We start from the raw sequence: 8,513 nt of genomic DNA, 5'->3' as shown, positions 1-8,513 counted from the left end.
GGCGCCGCGCCGCACCGGGGCCTCCCCGCCGGCCCCCCTCTCCTCCCCTCCGAGCCTCCCTCTCCTTCCGCCGCCGCCGCCGAGGGCATCGCAGGCTAAGACTGCGGGCCGCAGCGGCAGCGGCGGCAATCTTCCTCGACCGGCGATCGGATCTGGGTGGCGGCGACCCACTGCGGCCGATTCAAGGGCGATGGCGCAGGCCGGTGGTGACCAAGGTTGTCGTGCTGGTGGCGGCGATGAAGAGATCACGTCGGCGGCTAGGGTGTCTGATCTGGATCCCATTAGGATCTGGATGGTGGTTCCTCGAGCCGTCGTGCGCATCCTTTGTTCCGGCGCATCAAGCGGCCTCTGGACTAGGCACGCGACACGAGGACGTCAGGGGCTCCGGCCCTTGGCGTGGAGGTGGTGGCCATCTTCTTCGCCGAAGGTGGTCGGCTAGATGGTTGTGGCTTCTCGCATCTAGTCCCGTCGTACAGTGGGGAAACAGGGCTGCCGGTGAAAACCGTGCTATGACGCGGGTCATGGCGGGCGGTGGTGGCGTTTTTGCGTCGTTATCTTGTTGAAGACATCGCCTCTGCAGTTTCTGTTGACTTGCTTGCGCTGCTTTTGGTGAAAACCTTGATCCATAGTTTCCGGATCGGACGATGGCGGTGCTTTTGGGGCGTCGTTTTCCCTCGTGGGGGCATCGGTTTTTGAGCAGCAGCTGGATGCAGGACCAGAGGACGGATTCTTTGGTGGAGCGGTGCGCCATCTCACTCATTGATGGCGGCGGGTCTCGGCGGCATGGCGTTGTGGTGACTCTGCGTCCGATGTGCGGAGATGGACTCGCACAGGAGGGTGACGCGGTCTGGCGTCGTGGTGGCGTCGACGGCAGCTAGACCGGGCAACGTACATGCAGCAGTACAGCTCTGAAGATGGATTGGTGGCAGGTGGCTACGGCGGCCTCAGACCCGGCAGGCATCCTGGTTGAGGAGTGCGCCGGGCTAGTAGGTGACCCATACCCGGCAGGCGTCTTGGATGGGATCTCAGGTCTTAGATGTTAGGTTTGGCTGCGAGGTCTGTTTGGTACTAGGCCTAGACTATCAGCATCCTTCATCTCTTGGATAGGAGTAGCGACACTTTTGTTGCCTAGACGGTGACTTCAGTCTTACTGTTGTATGACTTTGTAAGGTCTTGTGTGAATAATTAATAAAGTGGCTGCATGCATCGTCCAGATGCAGAGGCCGGGGGTCCTCCTCCATTTCCAAAAAAAAAAGTAAAACTAAGGAAATTAGAGGATAAGAAGGAAAGCAACACGTGACATGAGTTGTCTGTTTTGATGCAGAGATGGACCATATTTCCTTATCTGAAATATTAGTTTTGATTTTGACAAAGATTTATGTCCTGCACACCAGCCTTCACTTGCTCCAGTTCGGTGGGGAAAAAACTTGCTCTAGATACTGAGATGCAACATGACAGTCGCGACTTCAATCATGTGCACTCTCTACAAAATTTTTTGTTGTCCTGACCACCTTAGTTTATGCTCACATTTAGTACTTTTTAGATTTTTTTACTCATTTCACCTTTATTTATAAGCTAGGGTCCTCGTTGTGTGACCATGTTGGGCAGCGCATAGGTTATTGGGGTATTCATGCCATGGTAGGAGATTGTTGGGTCCTACTGTTCAAACCCATCATAAGCAAAACTGCAGACATACACACTCCATGCCGGATGGTTGTTCATTTTGTTTCTGCTTGTTCTTTGACCAAACATTTAGTTTGGCATGAGAGGTTTTGGGAAGTTCAAATATGCATCCGCAAGCATTTCTGCATGAACAAGGATTACCAAATGTAGCCACCATCGTTATAACCTTTTTTGATGGGTTAACCCATCGTCAAATACCACAAGATGAGCAAAGTGTTCTTGTCGTTGGTGGTCTGGTGTCTTTTGACCAACGGGACGACGTCTTTCATGCCAGGGTGAGGGGAACAGGTGGCCTCCTTCAGTGAGGTACATATTGCAATGAGGTTTGCCCTTCTCAAAGCAGACGAAGGCTTATCCCCCTACGTTTGATGCCTCTTACATGTTGGCATCACAGCATCACCTTGCCTCAACCTTGGTCAACGAGCGTTTTAGCTGGCAAGGGCTTCGGCGGTGTTAGACGACACTTCTTTTTTTAATCCTTCGTGTGTTTGTTTTCTTCGCAACCTTTATAGTTGTGCTTCTTGGCACCTTATATTTGGTTGAGCCATCTGGAGTTCTTCCTATGTGTTATGTAGTTTAGTTTTATCTGTAGAGCGAGGCAAAACGAACCGCCGCTCTCTATGCCTAGATGCCAACACACGGGACAGGTGCAAGGCAATACTGCAATACACAAATGATGGTGGGTAGGGCTTTTCATTCTTGCGACATATTTTCCAGGTTGAAGGGTGGCAAAGGAGGTGATGATAGTAGCAATGTCGCTGTCTTGCGATAGATTATCATTAGGTTTAGGTGTAGGGTCGTTCTCCATCCTAATGCATCGTCGTCGGACTCATCGTGCCGCTGATTAATCAATATTAACACAGACGGGCTCTATGATCGATCTGATATATCCTACCAAGTCAAGGACGAACCGTGAAGCTTCATAAACCATGTTTAACTTAACGCCGACAGCCGGCAGTCAGCACGCCAAGTTGGGCATTAGTAGTACGACTGGAACATATTCTTTCCTTGCAAAATTTGCAATGGAGAGACAAGACAAACATGCACTGCACGTAAAATCCCTGTTCTGAACTTCGATGCAGTTAAGCTGCAAACAAAGCGAGGAAAAGCCTCGGCATCTCTATACACGGAACGGGAGCGGCAGGTCACGATGATTCCATACGCACATACCAAAACCAGTTCATGGGAGGAGCCACACGAAAAAGATGCCGATTCTTTTCTTCTCCGGATGTCGCTAGTGGACACGGCGACGACAACGACAATGCAGGGCTCCGAGTGCGACACCAACAGAAAGAAATGGCCTCTGCACGAAACGTCTCGTGTAATCATGCCCCTTTCTTTTTCTTTGTGATGATGACTTTTAAAAGATTTTAAAGGAAATGCAAGGGTAAGAACGAAAGCAGACATCCACCGTGTGATGCGAGGATGACAACGGGCCATGGCGACGTGTAGGACGGGAAGGCGTGAGCATGACGTCATGTGAGAGCATCTATAGCCGGATGCCTCAAACCCGCTTTAAACATCCGGATGGACGATGGACGGTCCAGTCACAAAAAATCAATCTAGACAGGCTCTTTAAACAGGTCTCAAACGCCCAGGCTGATCGACATCCCTCATATCCTGCCCAAATATAGGGCGGATATGGGGCTTCTAGGCGCGTCCGCTTCGTTGGACCCGACAGTCCAACCCTACCACATTGCTCTACCCTACCCATACCTTACCCATTGTCATCCTTAGATGTGATGTGAGAACACTTTTCTTTCTTCCGGTTGCCCCTCGTGAATAGGACTGGCTATTTGTGTTTCCTAATTTTTCGAGTCGATTCAGCCACTACCGTCTTCGTCTTTCCTGCCCGATTCAGCAACTATTGTATTGGTCTTTCCTGCCTGAGTTGTCTCCTCCTTCGTCATTGCCTCTTTTTTCTCTCTCCTTTGCTTTTTCGTTGCTTCAATCTCTAAATCATTCCTCGTCCGCATTTTTCCTTGTTTTTTTGTCTCCAATGGCTTGTCACCAAATCTGTTGTTGCATTTTCTGTTAGAAACATCCTTTAGTATTAACATAATAGGATCTTGATCTCCAGATTAGAACACCTCTTATACTAAAAATTTGGGACTGACCTTGACTTGCAGAAATCATTATTGGATAATCCTTGCAGGCTGCCATGAGTCTCCAGAGATGTGGAGTCCTTCCGATGAGAAAAGCAGCAGCAAGGTATATGGCAGCAGGGATGCAGCAGCGCCGCAGTCGAAGAGGAAGCCCATGGATGCCGGCAGCACTCCTCTCCTGGTGGCCGCCGGTAGACGTCGGTCTTCCAGCCCCTAGCACAACTTTAGGATCGGGCAGTTTGGTCGGTAGCCATGGTTTCTGTTAGCCTCTCTTACGTGCTATCCTTTTCTTTCTTTCTTTTATATCAAGTGCTGGGGCCGGGGACCGGGTCCAAAGTTGTTGGTTTAGAGGCCTCCGATCAAGGCTCCTACGTGAAAGGTATGGGGTGAAAAAACCTCATGGTTTCTCTCGGGTTGTTACCTGAGATCAAATTCCAACATTCTCCTCCTTAATCGTAAGGTTAACAAACATCATAAACCCACTCGTAACAGAAATAGCATACCAAAGTAAGGTGTCACAATGACCTATCAAATGACATTGGACCTCAATACTTATAGTATATCGTTCTATCTTGAAATGGAGAACATAATGCTTTATGGGAGTTGGATTATTCAACGGTCCTTATTTCCAGGATCAACAAGACTTTACAACACCCCATGCTAGCAAAATAATCATTCAATTGGGTGGTAAGTCTTTGATAAATGGATCCGTAAAACATTCAGACATACTCATACGCTCAACTTCAATAGCTTGATCCTGGATTCTATCTTTCACAACACAAAACATATTGTCAATGGTTTTGGCAACGCCATTTGACTTGTTGTTACTCGCATAGAAAACTGCATATTCATATTGTAGTAGGTGGTTTAGAAATGATGTCTACTGCCATAATTTCAGGAATAAAACTTAGTTGACATACAACCTGCTCAGTAGCCTCTTAACATGCCACATAATAAATTGCATCATTATTGATGCCATCAGTGTCATTATGGAGCTTTTCCACGATATAGCTCTATATGCGAAGGTGGGGATATAACATAACGTGGAAACTCAATATCCACACACATCGCGAAAATAATGTCTGAATAACCTACGGAACAGGAGCGGCAGGTCACGATGATTCCATACGCACATACCAAAACCAGTTCATGGGAGGAGCCACGCGAAAAAGATGCCGATTCTTTTCTTCTCCGGATGTCACTAGTGGACACGGCGACGGCAACGACAATGCAGGGCTCCGAATGCGACACCAACAGAAAGAAATGGCCTCTGCACGAAACGTCTCGTGTAATCATGCCCCTTTCTCTTTCTTTGTGATGATGACTTTTTAAAGTTTTTAAAGGAAATGCGAGGGTAAGAACAAAAGCAGACATCCACCGTGTGATGCGAGGACAATGGGCCATGGCGACGTGTAGGACGGGAAGACGTGAGTATGACATCATGTGAGAGCATCTATAGCCGGATGCCCCCAAACACGCCTTAAACGTCCGGGCGGATGGCCCAGTCACAAAAAATCAATCCAGAAAGGATCTTTGAACAAGTCTCAAACGCCCAGGCTGATCGACATTCCTCATATCCTGCCCAAATATAGGGCGGATATGGAGCTTCTAGGCGCGTCCGCCTCGTCGGACCCGACAGCCCAACCCCACCACATTGCTCTACCCTGCTCATACCCTACCCATTGTCATCCTTAGATATGATGTGAGGACACTTTTCTTTCTTCCGGTTGCCCCTTGTGAATAGGACTGGCTATTTGTGTTTCCTAATTTTTTTGAGTTGATTCAGCCACTACCGTCTTCGTCTTTCCTGCCTGATTCAGCAACTATCGTATTGGTCTTTCCTGCCTGAGCTGTCTCCTCCTTCGTCACTGCCTCTTTTTTCTCTCTCTCCTTTGCTTTTTCGTTGCTTCAATCTCTAAATCATCCCTCGCCCGTATTTTTCCTTATTTTTTTTTATCTCCAATGGCTTGTCACCAAATCCGTTGTTGCATTTTCCACCTCCAAAAATCTTCGCCAACGATTTTTCATCTTAGATCGGCACCAGCCATGGGGTACACTCGCACGTGGCTCTAACACCTTCACGATGCCCTGCTCCAATTGTCAATTAGAAAAAATAGCTCATTGTATTGTACCAGCAACAGCTCGTAAAATTTACCGATCGTTGATAAGTTTGAGTACCCTTGCTAAAATTCTGGCGGTGCTCTATCAAGTCATGCTTTCCACTCAAGGAAGACAAATTCAATTCAACTAATTACAAAATAAAGAGGTGCATATTCAAAAACTCCGGACAAAATTCTAAAGGGACATAAATACGAATACAGGTCACTAAAAAAAACTCAAAACCAAATTCACGTCACAGTATAGTAGCCTAATTCAGAACTAGCTAGGACTGCCCCCCCCTCCCATCCCCCGGTCGCTCCCACGGGTTGGCACGGCCAGAACCCTAGCTCGCCAAGAAAACCGCCACCATCACCTCTTTGTTCTTTCCTAGCGGAGTGGCGACACCGAAGATCGTCTTTGTGCTTTAGGCCCTGTACAATGGAAGGTGCTTAGGAAAATAAATCAGGCTTTCCATTTCTCTAAGCACCTTTCCTAAACACCTTCCATTGTACAAGGCCTTAGCGTGCCTGCTCTGACCTCTCGGGTGGTGGAGTCATCGGCCCGTCAGCTGCACAACCTCGGGGGCTGGTTTCGTGTATTGCCAAGGTTTGTATTCTGGAGCGGTGTCTTTGGGTCGTGTGGCAGAGCGTCGACTCGGATCGCTTGAAAGGGAGGAGTCTTGACCCGTTAGGAGCACGGCCTCGGCGTGTTTGCGTGGCCGTATCATTTTTGGCCAGCTTTCTTATCAATTTTCTTCTTTCCGTTAGGCAGAGTTTTGGTCTATGAAGAGAGAAAAAATATAGTAGTTGTGCCCGTGCGTGCCGGCATAGGAAAGGGACCACGACTCACGCGTGACCAACGACGCTAAGGCAACGCACCAACGGCCGTGAGCCGACGTCCAAAACTCAGACGGCCCCCAAGTAGCCAAACACCCAACGGCATCGCCATCGAATCTCGTGTCCGGGTTTTTTTCCTGGAGGAATTGCGTGGTGGGGGTGGACTCCGCGACCGCCTTCTCTCCTCCCCACACGTCAGGCGTGCCGTGTCTCTTCTTCCTTCTCTCCCTCCCCTCCCGTCCGAGCCTGCTATAAAATCCCCGCCCCCTCCCATCTCCTCTCCACACATCCAATCCAATCCAATCCAATCCGGCCCCCCCTCCGGTCTCGAAAAAAAATTATATGAGACCAGGTCTCATATAAACCAGGTGAGACCCACCCTGATAGATGATATGTGGCATTCACAAATCTAAAGCATCTAATCTCTCCCCCCCTGATTTCAGGTGGGGGTGGGGTAGATGCTTTATGATTTGTAAATGCCACGTGTCATCCATCAGGATGGGTCTCACCTGCTAACCCGTGAGACTTGGTCTCATGGAATTTTTTTCCTCCGGTCTCACCGAGAAACCTCCGATCCAAGTGAAGCCAAGGTTCTCTCCTCCTCCTCCTCCTCAAGGTATGCGAGCCTCCGATCCCTCCCGTCCTTGCCTCTTGTTCACATGCTATCAGGCTCTGTAGATTGTTAGTTGATTCCCCTCTATTGCTATTCGTAGTTTGGTGTAGATCTGTGGGTCGAGTAGTCATTGCTGGTCAATTGCTGCTGGTTCGGTTAGTCGAGGTTGATGATGCCGGATTGTAGATATAAATCTTCCCTGGATTATCGAGTAGAACTGCCGATTGGGATGCGGTTGCTGTTGGTTGGGTTATACATAGTTCGCTAGTTCTGCTGGGCTGTTGATAAATCTTGGTAGATTTTTTGCGGATTTATGATTTTGTACCGCTCATGACACACCTATGCCTGATCTGTCGAAGGATACGCCTGTAATTTGCTAGTTGCTTGTAGTTATGCATCGATGCTAGTTGCTTGTAGTTATGCATCGATTCTATTCTAAAAAGAATCATGTGGGTTTGATATTATTGTTGACATTTTACCTTCGTAGTGCTTCCACGCTGCTAAAGATTGCTAAAATATTTTAGTCGTGAGTTCTGCTAAAATTTAGCACTGCATGGTCAAATCCAGTGGCTTAGTTCTACATGATTCTTAGTTTAAATTCATCTCCGCTGTGCCGTGGCCATCTGGTTCATCTATTGTTGGCTTTCTGGAGATTTCCCTGTACCGTGCCTTACTCTTCTTCTGTGTGATTTGTATTTACAGATGCAGATCTTTGTGAAGACCCTCACTGGTAAGACCATCACCCTCGAGGTCGAGTCTTCTGACACGATCGATAATGTTAAGGCCAAGATCCAGGATAAGGAGGGCATCCCCCCGGACCAGCAGCGTCTCATCTTCGCTGGCAAGCAGCTCGAGGATGGCCGCACCTTGGCGACTACAACATTCAGAAGGAGTCCACCCTCCACCTGGTGCTCAGGCTCCGTGGTGGCATGCAGATTTTTGTCAAGACACTGACCGGCAAGACCATCACCCTGGAGGTCGAGTCCTCTGACACCATAGACAACGTCAAGGCAAAGATCCAGGACAAGGAGGGCATGCCCCCGGACCAGCAGCGTCTCATCTTCGCTGGCAAGCAGCTTGAGGATGGCCGCACCCTTGCTGACTACAACATCCAGGAGTCCACCCTCCACCTCGTGCTAAGGCTCCATGGTGGCATGCAGATTTTCGTCAAGACAC

The 8,513-nt window shown here is 48.7% G+C and overlaps 1 pseudogene; it reads left to right on the top strand.

The window, feature by feature from the left end:
• The first annotated feature begins 7,054 nt into the window (after positions 1-7,054).
• The window catches only part of LOC119330399, a 2,433-nt pseudogene continuing 974 nt past the window's right edge, over positions 7,055-8,513 (top strand).

Source organism: Triticum dicoccoides, chromosome 7A (genome assembly GCF_002162155.2).
Source record: "Triticum dicoccoides isolate Atlit2015 ecotype Zavitan chromosome 7A, WEW_v2.0, whole genome shotgun sequence".
NCBI lineage: Eukaryota > Viridiplantae > Streptophyta > Magnoliopsida > Poales > Poaceae > Triticum > Triticum dicoccoides.
The sequence above is the reverse complement of the archived record's forward strand: the minus strand, read 5'-3'. Positions and strand labels throughout refer to the sequence as shown.